The 15053-nt window shown below is 38.3% G+C and overlaps 1 protein-coding gene across 2 annotated transcripts in view; it reads right to left on the bottom strand.

Annotated features, from left to right (window-relative positions):
* USP53 (ubiquitin specific peptidase 53) overlaps positions 1-15053 on the bottom strand; it is a 1362943-nt gene that overhangs the window by 317289 nt on the left and 1030601 nt on the right. The gene's annotated exons all lie outside the window — the stretch shown is intronic.

Raw genomic sequence — 15053 nt, forward strand, 5'->3', positions numbered from 1 at the left:
CTCTTAATAATTTAGAGACACCAATCCATCATATGTCCTTTGGATATAGGAGGAGACCAGAGTACCCACAGAACACCCAGTAAACACCAGGAAAGACATTTACAGTCTGCCCAGAAAAGACAGAATCTCTTGTTGTGGCATGAAAGTGCTACTTGCTCTACCACTGTGTCACTTAAGATTTGGGGGGGGGGGTTAACCCAGTCTTAAAACGTCAATTTTCACTTAAATTTAAATAAAAATGTGCTGGTCTTAGTACCACATCTGGAAAAAAAAACACTGAGGCTTTCTGGCAGTACCTATTCAAGAACAGAAATCTGAGTAACACTGCGAAAGTTCCCTCACATCTACAAAAATGGTGACAAATCACTAATAATAGCCCATTCTTGGATGACGCAACCACTGAGGAAGTGGCAGACAGCGGAATAAACTGTTCAAAATGAGTAAGAAGCTTTATTCTTGAGGTGAATCTCTTGGCATCCATGTCTCAAACACATAATAAACAGATTATGATTGGTGGCCTAATCATAATCTTCTATGTTATTTGTCAAGGTTAAATAACTGGGCCACACTGGAAAGAAATTATATTTGACAGGAAAGAGTATTCAACTGAAGATTTGCAAAAGATCCAAAAACTATTTCAGATCATGCACCAATAAAGACTAAGATAAAGTTTTAGGGTAATGAAGCAAAAATGAGACACTGGTGTTTTCCTACTTATCTATTAGAGACGGAGGAATTTAAGGGATGGGTAGTGTAAATCATTTGAGAGTTATTAGATAAGATAGACATTTCTTCAAAAGGGATAGCTAGGAAGTAGGATATAAGGAAAATAAAGTTTAAAAAAGAGTGGTATAAATAAGACAGAAAGAATTTAACAGGAATTATTTAGAGAGGATGACATAGGTTAAATTACTGCAGAAGAAAGGGAATATCACAGAACAAGAGGAAAAACAATTGCTGAGGGCTACATGGAATATTTGAAATATATACAGGAGTTTAGACAGTTTGATGTTATGCCAGTACTTTCTGATAGCACACCAGAATGCAAAAACTCTTAGTGCAATGACTTGGGCAACAAACTATAGAAAGGCTCATTGCCAAACTTGGGGAGTCTATGATAGAAAAATAACTACTGATCCTCAAGAAGTATTAGAGAGATTTTGGAAATTCTATGAAAATTTGCAAAACTCAGAAAAATGAGGAAATCAAGAAAAGGCACACGTGGAAACAATTATGGAAGACATAATTATGATAATGTGAGAGGAAGGTGAGGCTGAAAACCTTTATCAAAATAGGAACTGATGAGATAACATGGACATCTTCAGGAACAGATGGTATTCCTGTGAAAGTCTGGTGGAAAGAAAGGGATAAAGATATGGAAGAGTTTGTTTTAATGATAACTTTTAAAGTGGGGACAGTGCCAGATTCTTGGAAAAAAAGCTAAGGTGGCTATGTTACTCAAAGAGGGTTACAACCCTTCAGAAACAGCTTTACATAGATGAATTTCAATTTTAGACTCTGATAAAATGTTAAAGTCTACACTAGCTAAGAGAATGTCAAAGGTATTGCTAAAAAGAATAGATCTGGATCAGTGTAGTTTTGTAGTGGGCAGCCAAGCATCTGGCAATATTAAGAGAACAATGATGATCCAGAGAGAAGCAGAGTGTGAGCAGACTGTCAGGTTTCACATAGAGAAGAGTCAGCTGGTATTTTATGAGTAGGGCAATGACAGCATTTGCCTTTAATAAAAGGATAATGGAGTTAAAAGAATATATGAATGGTGGGAAGGTTTCTCTCCCACAAGCTTTGTTTGAACGGAGGAACCAGGCAGGGATGTCTTTCCCATTTATTTGGTTTATATGCAGAACCATCAGCAAATAAAAATAATGACTCACAAATTCAAGGGTATAACTGGTATGACATGGTAATCAGGAAAAATCAACTTTATTTGCAGATATTATTTTGAATGTGATAAATCCAGAAAAGGAGAGTGCTGTGTTATGGAACATTCTGAGACAGTTTTACGTTTTTTTCAGGGTATAAAATAAACCCAAAACAAGGTCTACAGCAGTAAACCATGTATCCACACATGAACTGTCTTGGACATACCCATGTTTACAGAGACATGATAAAATGAAGTATTTAGGTGTATAGATTAAAAGGATTATTTTATGGCAGCTAAGGATATGTTGGAAAAATTAACAAAAGTTAGTATAAAAATTAAGAAACTGGAAGTTCTTGATTATGATTTTGGATATTAAGATACATGAATGGAGAAAGGCAACAGTCATCCTTCTGCACAAAGGAAGGCCATCTACAGACCTTGGAAACCACAGACCCTTAAGTCTCACTAGTTTTATATGTAAAGCCATGGAAAGAATTATCATGGCGATGATAAACACAGATATAGTAAACCTCCAGACACTGGATCCAACCCAGTTTGATTTTGTCAAGGGAGACCATGGGTACTCAACCTGGTGGACTTCTTTGAGAAGGTCACCAAAGCAATGGATGAGGGCAAATTGTTCACACTGCTTATCTTAACCTGGCCAAAGCATTTGACACAAAACCCCACTCGGGCATTGATGACAAAATCAAGAGGTTAGGTACAAACCTGTACATCTCCCGGTGGATAGCGAACTGGCTCACAGACAGGACCCAATAAGTTGGAGTTGGTTAGTCCACCTCTGCAAAGAGGCCAGTCACAAGTGGAGTCCCTCAGGGATCAGTCCTTGGAACGCTCCTTTTTGGCATTTACTTGTCTGAAGTCAAGGCCAATGTCAGTGTTCACTGACTAAATTTGCAGATGACTGCAAATTAGGAGCTGTCACCGAATCTCACACTGACACAAATGTTCTCCAGGAGGGGATGACACAGACAAACAACTGGTGTCAGAGCCATGGACTAAAACTAAATGCCAAGAAATGCATAATCACATCCTTTGGGAAGTCATCGATCCCTGGTAACTATCATATTGACAACACACCCCTTAGAACTGACCCAGTAGTGAGGGACTTAGGAACACACTTAAATAGTAATCTAGCGTTGTTAATGCCAGTGGTCTCTGACTAAATTTGCAGATGACTGCAAATTAGGAGCTGTCACTGAATCTCACACTGACACAAATGTTCTCCAGGATGGGCTGACACAGACAAACATCTGGTGTCAGAGCCATGGACTAAAACTAAATACCAAGAAATATATAATAGCATCCTTTGGGAAGTCATCGATCCCTGGTAACCTTCATATTGACAACACACCCCTCAGAGTTGACCCAGTAGTCAGGGACTTAGGAACACACTTAAATAGTAATCTAGCCTTTGACCATCATTCTATATTGTGCAACTTATAAACAAAGGTCTGGCATTGAAGTCCAAGGATGTCATGTGTTCCACTGTATTCGGCATTCATCAGACATATCACTGAGTACAATGCCTCCTTTGGTATGTACCTAACCATGCATATCCAACAACTGGAACATCCACAGTGGTTTTTCACTAAAAGAATACAGAACATAAGTAAAATGTCCTATGCATACCACCTCATGACTCTATCCCTGTATTCTGTCTCCTACAGGCTTTTGAGGGGATCTATACCTGGCATACAGGACATTGTCAGACTCCATTCTGATGGACCTCCTACATATTCAAAAAACAAACAGCACCAGAATTACTCATCCCTAAGACTTAAACCTTGCCTGTGATATAAATAAGACCTGCTGGAGCGATAGGTATGTATCCCAGAGACTACCATGTCTATGGAACAGGCTCCTCATCCATGTGAAGCAGAGTTCCTCCCTAACCCAATTCAAGTGCAACTTGGACAATTGGATGGGAAACCGGAAATTAATCCCTGGTTTGGTACCTATGTCTCTAATGGACACAGATAACCTGTAAATGGTTCATCTCCCAAACCCCTGCTTACACTTATCAAGGATATAAGAACTTGTCAGAGATTTGGGATGCATGGCTATGCTTAAAAAGGCCACTGTGCTCATTAGCCTAGTAAACAGCTATGAATTTATAAACAGCGATAATGTTTTTAGTCCCTTTGATTTTATATACACGTCAGGCATATTTTTATCAATACAGGAAAAGTTGCATATGGAGTAAAAAGCTGAAGGAATTTATTTTGGAGGAGAGGAGTTAAGTAAGATAAGTTGATTCGCCAAAAAAGAACAAGTTGGTTTAGGGTTATGTCATTTGAAATTATACTTTAAAACTAAGCAGTTAAGGTTGATATACACAACGTAAACTGAAGATTATAAAACAAAGTGGAAAAGGATGATTATAGAAATAATGATGAGGTGGTGAGAGGCAGAGACCAGGATTTTGGACACAAGTCCTTAAGACGACTTGTAACAAACACACAGGATATTACAGTCATAAGATAGCAGAAAGTACTTTAAGAACTCAGCCAGTGCAGGAATGGAGAAAACTGAGTTTACCAATAGGGATGTCTACAAGACAGAAGAGCAAATTGGCAACATGGGACTAGAATTTACCACAGGACATTAGCAAAGGAATTAAGTTATTGGGAGCAGATAACTCTGACAGGAAAAGTAACAGAACGGGATGAGGCTAAGCATAGGTTTGAACTGCAGGTTAAAGACAGTCTTCCTGTCAAGGATTATTAACAGAGTACATGCTAAGAAAATGGGAGTGGGGAGTGCAAAGTAAAAGACCAGCTCTGGTAAGGATTTTAGTTGAGTCTAGAACAGAAGATAAAGTTAAAAAAGTAATAACCAGTAGGTTGTGTAAAACATCACATTGTAACTACAAGAATCAATCAGAAGATGTTAGAAAAGACTGTGAAAAAAAAATAGAAAAGCAAACTACAAAGGAACAAATGGAAGAACTCTGTAGCTATCCCATGAAAATAATGAAGTCCAGAAGGCTTAAGATCTCTGTACAGAAGTGTGTGCATAGGTATTTTTATACCCCAAGTAGACCTCAGAGGATTTTTCCTTAGACAGAAAGCAAACAAGGTGATATGACAGGGAAGACCGAGGACACTGGAAAAATGCTACTTAGGATATATAATGAGTTGACAGATTTTGAAACTTTTCTACAGAGTAATTTGACTGAAATGCCAAGTGAACAAATCAGAGTAGCAAAGAAAAATATCCTATTTGGATACTTGAATTGCTTAGACATATTAGTATGTCTTTACCAAGTTTAATATTACTGGTTTCTAAAAAAAAGCAGTTATTAGAAAAAAATAACCAAAATGTAAACCAACTGTAAAGGATGGAATGAAAATTCTAAAGGAGATAAAAGAACTAAAGATAGGATCTTTAGAAAATGAAAAGAGGAAATTTAATTTAAAAAAAAAAACGGAATTTGAATAATACTTGCAGAATAACAATTGGGGAGAAGTAACGTTTAACGGAAAGCAGTAATTGTGCAATTTGCTGGGGTGAATGAAAACTGTTAAAGAAAACGTATATGTATACTATGTTATGTTAAAATCAACTTGTTACACTTTGTTTTATTGTCTGTTAATGTATGCAAACTCAGGTTGCAAATAAAATGAGAATAAAATACTGGAAAGATAATGGAAGTTCTCGATTTCAATGCTGTTCACCCAAGCAACTACAGCAATGATGATGCGAGTCTTACTCCATAACTGGGTGGTCTCATGAACTCTTTAATGGCTTATTTTCTATGCACTAAATGTGCAACACCTGAAAAATAGTGTTGGGATCAAGATCAGAACAGTAGTAGCCAAAGAACAACAGAAAAGAAATGGGTTGAATTGAGTGATGCACAGGCTATTAGACCAAAACAAGATAATACTGGGGTCACTGGCAGGAGACACATACATCACTCGGCATAAGGGCAAAAGAGGAAAAAGCATTCGAAATAGAGACGACGGGAGAGGAAATCCCAAAAGGCAACCTAATGCCAAGGACTTCTAGTATTAAATTAAAGATCAAACACTCAGGTCAAAATTAATGGCCGCTTTAGGAGAGAAGTATGCAGGTTGGTCTGTTTAGAATGGGTTAACTACTTTCCTCATGATAGGCACATAGTGGTGCTTTTTTTTGGGCTAGAAAAATAGACAAACTCGCCAATTGGTTTAGAAAAAATATAAGCTTTTTGGCATTTGGGCTCTCCAGCTAAGGACAAGGAACAACATATATATGGAATTGGTCTTGGTACATTTTTTGGGAAAATTCTGTTACATAACCCTGTAAAATGGTCTGCTGAAACTACCTACACAAAGAAATTTGCCAACTTTTGACAACTTAAATCTTTCCATCTATAGTATGTATTCTTTGTTTTTTTTTATCATGGCACTTGGTGTGATACAGGGTACCCTAAGAGTAAAATACCATATGGTCTGGTTTCAACACACTACTTTGTAGCCTGAAAAGTAAAACTGTAGAGCTGCCAGCACAACTCATCCCATCAATTTCCACTGTTATGTATTATAAGACCCCCATGTATTAAAACTGGTTTCCTTCAACTTCCCACAGATGACAAATAAGTGAAGTACTGCTCCTATATATATAAAAAAAAACTGCTGCAAGTGCACATGTCCTCCAATTGACTGTTGTTCCAGCCAGGACTGGTTCACGGTCTCCTATCACTAGTCAGGACAGACTCCAGATCCCAAAGCAACATTAACAAAAGGAAAGTGATAATGGAAAATGAATGAATAAAAACTAAGTTTGATAACTCTGTAAAAAACTGCAGTTCTGACAGTAACGTGGATATACGAGCAGCAATAATGATAACCAGCACAAACAAGAAAACAAAGCTATCTTAGAAGCAGAAAGTGTTTTAATTATCAAAAGAAGAAGAATGCTGAGGCTCTTAGAAAGGATTAACAATATCTACAAAAACAGGAAGAAAGGAAAGTAAATGAAAAAGTTAAACAAGTGCTGAAAGTAACAAAGGGACTAAAATGAATATGCAATAATGAGTTCCTTAAGGTGTGTAAAAATGATCAGCTAAAATGGGAGTAGTTGATAAAATGCATGGATGTAAAATGAGTCCTGGTAGAAATAATAAAAAAAAAAAAACCTACATCACTAAAGAATATGCAGCTTGAAACTGTGCAGAGAGAGGGCAAGGTGTTATAGAAATGCCTAGATTCAGAGATATTGTCGGGTCTCAGAGATATTCCAAATGGGAGGTGGAGTACATTCCATGCAGTAGTAGCAGCAACAACAAATAAAATGGTAAGAAAACAAGACAGAAAAGTAAGGACAATGTGAAGTAAATGGTTCCATCTTGCCGACTATTAATGCTGTAGATAGGAGTGAATGAAGACCGTTTCTTCTGTAAATTGCAGTAGTACTAGTAAAGAGAGGGGTTCTAAATTCATGCAGATGAAAGCAGATGAGGTGTTTCTTACATGGGTACACTGCTGACTCTTGAAAGGTAGTTACTAGTTTTATTTATTTCACAGGTAAGTGAACTGAATCACATGAGCTCTTTTACAGTCATGATCTAGTTACAGTAGCTGGTAATAAACAAACATATGAACATTACAAATAACTCAAAAAAAATTAAATACATGAGCATTACAAAGTACACTAAACTGAAAATATAGTACACAAGATATAAAGAAAGAAACAGAAAAAACATTAGGTCAAATCGACAAGGAAAATGTGCATATTAGAATAATTAATACTGTTATTAGACACAAAAATTTTAACACTACAATAATCTCTAGTGTAGACCTGATACATGGTAAACAGTGTATGCTGCAATTATGTAACTGTGCCCAAACAACACTTAATTCTTTAAGACGTGTCTTGAGTTGATCAATACACACATAATAATGTTCAGGAAGAGGAGTGAGATTTAAGGGAAGGCAAGGAATTCAGCATTTGTTTGTAATGTCGGACTAATGACAGTAGCAAAGAAAATATATGTATGCTGCATTTAAATGGATAAATGGTAATTTATTTTAATGTAAGTTTGCCTATGTCATAAGTGGTAATTTAATAAAGGTGCTTTAAAAGAACATATCTTGAGTTGGCTAGAGAAGGCAGACAACCAGATCAGGAGGTTTTAGCTATTATGTAGGGAGCACCACATTGCTGGGCTTTAAACAGAAAATGCACACTAGGCAAGATACAAAGAATAGTGTGATACTTCAAGGGGAAATCTGTAGCGAACTAACGCGGTAGGTTTTGACTGAACCCAACCAATGTTTGAGATTAACGATCTTGAAAACTAAACTCCAGCTCTACTCAGTGGCATACCGCCTGCTCAGAGGCGATCTGTGCCTGACGTATAAAGCCATGTCCAACCCAGAATTAATGGAAATGCTGCACCTCAGAAAATCCAAATCCCATCGAGCTACGCGCTCGAGATAGGACATGCTGGAGGGACAGATTCATAACCCAGAGGCTCCCTTCACTCTGGAATAAAATCCCAGTCCAGGTTAGGCAGAGTCCCTCATTGACTCTCTTCAAGAGGAATCTTGATGAGTGGATGGGAGATCGTAGGTTTACCCCGGGTATCACTTCTGTGTCACTGTTAGATAGAGGCACAGTATACTAACCTCGAAAAAGGGCATAGCAAAATTAATTTAAAATGGGTGGCGAAAGCCAAACACATTCTGGCTAGGCTTATAAATGCCCTAGGGCAGATGGCCTAGTATGAACCTATGAACCTATACTGTTCTGATAAGGAGGGCATTTCAAACGCTGATGATGGCCACCCTATTATTTGAATATCCAGCAGTGGTGTAGCCTCCTCTGTGGTCCGCTTATAAATCTACACATTTAGTTTTTCCAGGCTATGAGCAGCTCAATAATCAACTAGAGGAAGGTGGTGAGTAGTTGTTTTCCCTACCATGTCTGTCAAACAAGTGTTTGACTCCACAGCAGAATGCAGACAATCACTAACTTTGCCACGTGGCTTGTGAAGCAGATGTACAATAAGCAATACGCTTATATGAATAAGCAGCCAGAACTTCACATTTTTGCAAGATGGAACATTTCCCATGGCTGTGCAGGTGAACAGCGAAAGGAGAACTTGGTTATAGAGTGGTTTGGAAGTAATTTGCCTACCTGTCTTGCTTTACTAACACAAAGCCTGCTGTAGGTTAACAAAATGACATAGTTTCACTTCTTTAAGCGAGGTTGTAGGAATCTCTACTAGACAACCCATGAATCAGTTAGGAACAATGGTTTGGATTTACTGGTTAATCTTTTGTACTAACTGCTTAAAATGCTGTAGATGTCATCATCAATCTGTAGGTGTTAAGTCCGCAGTTACTTTCTTTGTTCAGGTCTTTCACAGTTGCACCTGTTTTGTAGGAAGATTTTATTGTAAAATCAACTTTTTTACGGTTTTCAGCAGTATCCGCCTTTATGGCAAATGCGTGCTTTTGCAGCACTTTAAACTATTAACTACTTGCAGGTTTCTCCATGGTACTGCCTATACAGCTTAGATGCTCAAAAGAAAAAATTCAACTGTCTTGAAAGCTCAGCTAATTTGCTCATTCTTTTCATTATCAAATTGCTTTTGCACTTATGCTAGACTTGCTACATATTAGCAGCTATGACCTGCATTTAGTTTGTTATAATCCAAAGTCAAAGTGAACTTTATTGTCATTCATACCGCACAACAGTGGAACTGAATGAAACTGTTGCCCCCTTCACTCCCAAACAGATTCCTTCAACTCTGTTAATTATCATCTGGAACTTCTCTTCTGGTTTATATAAAACATGCTTGACCTGTATATAACACTAAATGGACTAAAATAGTTTCACTTCTTGCATTTTACTATCGAAAACCAAGCACTTCCAGCATCTCAATTTTTGTATTTTCTTTTGTTTACTTTCTTCCCGCATATCTTTAGCTGCAATGATAGAATCCTTTTTAATACATACCCTTGGGTTATACAAATACATACACTTCCAAGCAAACATTTTCACCACTTCTGTTTGTCATCTTATGTCCCTATAATTATAAAAATGGGTATTGCTGAACCAGTTCATGGATGGATATATAGTTTAATGCAATGATCTCTGGTTTACCTTTATGTGTATCTCAAAAAGAATCAAACCAAAAAATGTCTATTTCTGGATTTATCAAGTATAAAATAATCCATCCATCCACAACCCCTTTTAGAGCAATTTAATTTCTTTGCCAATAGCTCTAAATATAAAGCAATTAACAAAGGGGAAAGAGGATACCCCTGCCTGTTTTCTCTGTTCAAACACAACTCGTTGGGAAGGAAGTCTCCCACCTTAATTGTTGTCTCTTACCCTTCATAAACTTCATATTAATTAACCCCATTATTCTATTAGGGAAGGCAAATGGTAAATGCTACCATTGCCCAATTCAAAATCCCAGCCAACTAATGCTTTATCTACATCAAGACACATCAACAGCGGCATTTTTATATATTCTACTTCCTGGTGGATCATTATTCTTCTATTAGTATTGACAAATGTTTACCTCCCTTCACCCCCCAAAAAAAACACCAAACAAAAAACACTGATCGTTACTGATCAATTTTTTTGTATCTCCTTTGCTATTCTCTAACCTAGCACAGATATGCTTTATAAAATTTCAATTAAAACAGGTCTACATGAATCCGAGTCTGAAGGGTGTTTACCTCTCTCTGGATAATACAGGCACCAAAGCTTTCTTCCAAGAAGTTGGTACCCCCTCCTTTAGAACATCATTAAACAAAGCTTTCCAGATTTTTTAACACTTTCTTCCCTGTCAACGTCAATACCATTTGTTCCTGAACGTGTCCCTGTTGACTGATGACACATTACTGAATTTCTTCCTATATTAGCTATTAATTGAGCATAATCTTCCTCTAACCTTGGCATAACTAAGTCTTCAACAAATATTTTCATGCATGCCTTTTGTTTCTACACTCTGCCTTATGCAGATATTCATAAAATTTTAATATAGTAAATTAAATTAAATGAATAATGCCTTTACTATATACAGCAGTCATGGCTAAGAATGTCCCCACTTCATATTTAAAATATGCCTGATGGCACACTATATAAAACTGCTTTATAACATAACTTGCAATTTCCAGCATGCATTTTGTTCAGATATCAGCAGCAAAAAAACGTTTACTTATAGTTACTTCTTCAGTACATACGGTGTCATTCTAAACGTTAATGACAAAGTCGGGTATATGCTTTTCTGTTCTCCCACCAGTTAAATGTAGTCAACAAAATTCCAATCTTTCTCAGACACGTTTTGCAAAGCTCACTGCACACATCTGTTCTTATACCTAATGGGACTAATTCTTAAAAGATTCCAGTTTATTCACAAATGTTACTGTGTTGCTAGTCTTCTTCTTGATCATGTCAATCCCAACACCCATCTCTGGTTCAAGTCCAGTGTACACCTGATTGCTCCAGTCAGTCCCTGTGCCTTTTTTTGTTTCCTAAACAATGGAAAGGGATTCACTAGCAAAGTCTCTCAGTGGACTTCATTACTACTAGAAGAATGATATGCAGAGTCCTTTTCTGCTTGTTGGCTCATCCTTTGTTGTTAAACACATCTTTTTACTTCCTTCTCAGGAACAGGCTACATAGAAACATGTATTTCATACTGTAGGAAAAAAAATTCTGAAGACAGCTGGATATAGCAGTTTGAATTTCACACCTATTGTACCATTCCTTGATTGCTGAGATAAATCCACTTTTAATAACAATTTCCCATAAGCACTCGACTGTCCCCAATTTTTAATATTTTCCCTTTCGCAATTTTGTCAAGAGCAAATTTTTTTTGCTTTTTTCTAATATAGGTATTGGCTGTTTTCTCATGGCCAGATTTGAAGAATACACATGGGGCAGGATTCACGAAACCTCCGTGTAAGAGTTAGCAAGTCTTACATGGAGGCTGCAGTTAAACGGGGTGACGTCTGCATGCCATGCATATTCATGAGGGCATGCTGAATCACTCCCTAGGCTAACACGGTCCGTGTAGGAAAGTAGGGGGCGTGCCCGCACGGCGAGTCCTGCAAAGGGACACGCCCCCAGAAGAATCACAGTCCCGAAAGGAAACACCCACAAGCGAGTCCGCGGAAATGTCAAGAAGTACAACAGCACACATGCCCCCACAGACTATAAACCCAACTGTAATGTAAAACGTAAAAATCAACAGTTTTTTTTTTATATAATTTCAAAAATGTTTGCCCATAATTGTGCTCGTTTGCGCGGGTGTGCCCTTCGCTCAGCCACAGTTAGCAGTCATTGGAAAAGCATACAAGATCTACATATGTAAATTAAGCCAAGTAGCAATAGCATAGCGGTAGAGACGTCGGCCAAAGAGGAGGTAGTCACGGTTTGAGTCCCAACAACATAATTTTCTATTTTTAGTGAAATAAGCACAAAACAATCCCCTGACATATATGTATATATATATATATATATATATATATATATATATATATATATATATAAAACTATAATTTAAGTAAAATGTAATGAAATAGGCCATGTATTTTTGAAGAAATCTGACCCAATAAAAAAAAAGAAATTTTAGAAGTGCCCATAGCTGAGCAGTATTCTAACAAGCTGAGTATGATTGCCTGCAGGTGAGCAGTGGTTTAACAGGTGTAATATGAGTGCCCGGAGTTGAGCAGCGCTGTAACACACTGAAACTGTGTGCCCGTAGTTGAGCAACATTTCTCATAGCGTAATATGCGTGCTCATAGCCAAATAACGCGTTAACCAGCGTAACCCGTTTGCGCGGAGCTGCGCAGCGTGCCAACCGGCTTACCGGCGGGCAACGTTGAGCAACCTGTATCAAAGCCGCCTTTACACAGACACACCTCCTAGCCTTCTAGACAGTAGTAAAATAAAAAAAAGCAATGCCCAGGCTCGAACCCAGGATACTGTGCATCATAGTCAAAGTACTGAACCACTAAGCCATGACAGCTGTACTGAAAAATGCAGTATTAGCATATATATATGAATGAATGGAAATAGAAGCATGACAAAGCAGGCACTTTTAAGCTGATACATTTCCAAAATGGCCAATCACAGATAAGTGCGGGAAAAACGGCATATATAAGCCCCATAGGCAGGAATACACAGCATAACTGATTGTGGAACCTATTTGCAGTCAGGATGGCAGGTGTAGGAGAGAGCAGTCGCTTCCGAGCACAGAGGTGGGGTGTTGAGGAGTCCAAATATATGGTTTGGCTCCTAGTCCACGAACATGAGGCTCAACTTATGCAGGGCCAGGTTCTTTGGGGAGCGTACAAGGCAGAGGCGTGGAACCGGTTGGCACATGATCTCACCAGTGCCACAGGCATACCAAGGACTGGTGAACAGGTCCGTCACCACCATGCGGACCTGAAGAGATGAAAGCAGGACCAACTGAACCGTTGGATCCAGGAGGCCCAGCAAATGCCCAACGCCCCACTACTGAGTAAGAATCCATGTAATTATGTATGTAAGAAATTATCCTAGCTGATATTATGGAGATGCATGTTCCAATATTACTTCATTTATATTACAGCTGCAGGTGTGCGTTCCGCGAATCGGCGAGCCTATGGTGATAGGCTGGAGCGGTTGCACCACCAGGCAGGTTAGTAATTATTTTTCTGTAATTGTTATACAATAAAAGTGAGACAGCTTGTAAAAGAGTTCAGTGTAGTTACCTATTAATAAAGTTCAAACAACACTAGAAGAAAGATTCAGCTAGTACTGTATGATTAGATAAGTGATGCAGCCTGTAATCCAGAAATAAAAATTAAACAAGTCTGACATAGAGATTTTCCACCTGTATTGTAATATCAGATAACCTGCTGCAGCCTGAAAATTAGTGGTAAACAAGCTAAAGACAATAGACATGTGTCAAATACACCCCCTTTTAAAAATTTGCCATATGAAACAAGTGAGTCTGTTGGAAAGGATTGTTGTAACCAAGTAAGACATGTCAATAATGCCTAGAATTAAGTACCATCCTAAATTGTAAAAATAAAACAAGTGAGAGTGTGAGAAATAGGTATGAATCGACCAAGAAAACTGTTATAACTCTTGAATAAAGTATACTGCAGTCAGTACATAATGAAATGAATGACACAGCCACAACCAAACAGTGAAATGTTTGTAATAAAGTACTGAAGCTGGAATGTGTCTGTCCCACAATTTGGATATGTTGCAATACCCTTGCAATATGGAGATAGTATGGTTGTATGAAATAATGAACATCCACAGTTGTCTAGAGCCATATAAATCAAATGTAGCAGGATGCTGTACCTGAACACAGCCAGATATGAATGTGTATGAATAAAAATGCAATGTATATTAACGTAGCAGTAACAGTCCTATCACCAACATTCATAAGGTTACATATAGGAAACTGTACTAAGACCTGTAGGTTATATATATCTGCAGTTACTAGAGATGTACAGCATATGTATAGGTAGTTGAAGTTGTTAATGAAATATTTCTTCACCCTACCCTATATTCACAAATAATGCCATTCCACAACAAACTGGGTATGTGTATTCACAATTAATTCCTATGGACATTTGTCCTGTTGGTTCAAACATATTTGCACGTACGTTGATGCATGTGCCCTGTTCACATATCCAAACCTGATGGCCTGTTGCCATCAATCAACCCTGCATGCTGTTGGATTGTGTACTGTTGTTCAAAATATGCATGTGTTATGTTTGTTGTTCAATGTTTGGAATTCATGGGTGTTTGGTTAATGGGAATACTGATGCATGCTGTTACAACTAATTTTGAATGGTATTGTTTGTTACTAACCCAAAATGTCATAAAATATTGCTAAACATAGGACAACAGGGAAGGCGGGTTCCAGCGGACCCACCTCTCCCACCTCAGCTGGCGAGTGCACCTGGCACTAGTGCCCAGGCTGGAACCTCCTCCGGTGGCCCTGTGCCACCTTCGGGTGGAAGCACTGCAGGGGATGGGGCTCATCCCCCCTCTGCAAGCGTGGCCGGAGGAGACCGTCCACTCACCCTACAAAGTGTCCGGTCTGTGGTGCGTAGTGAGATCAGGCATTCTGTGCTTGAACCCCTACGCCAGCTTGAGGCATGGGTGGTGCAACTCATGGGTGTGCCTGCTG

This window comes from Protopterus annectens, chromosome 2.part0 (genome assembly GCF_019279795.1).
Source record: "Protopterus annectens isolate FY-2018-M chromosome 2.part0, PAN1.0, whole genome shotgun sequence".
In the NCBI taxonomy this organism is placed as follows: Eukaryota; Metazoa; Chordata; order Ceratodontiformes; family Protopteridae; genus Protopterus; species Protopterus annectens.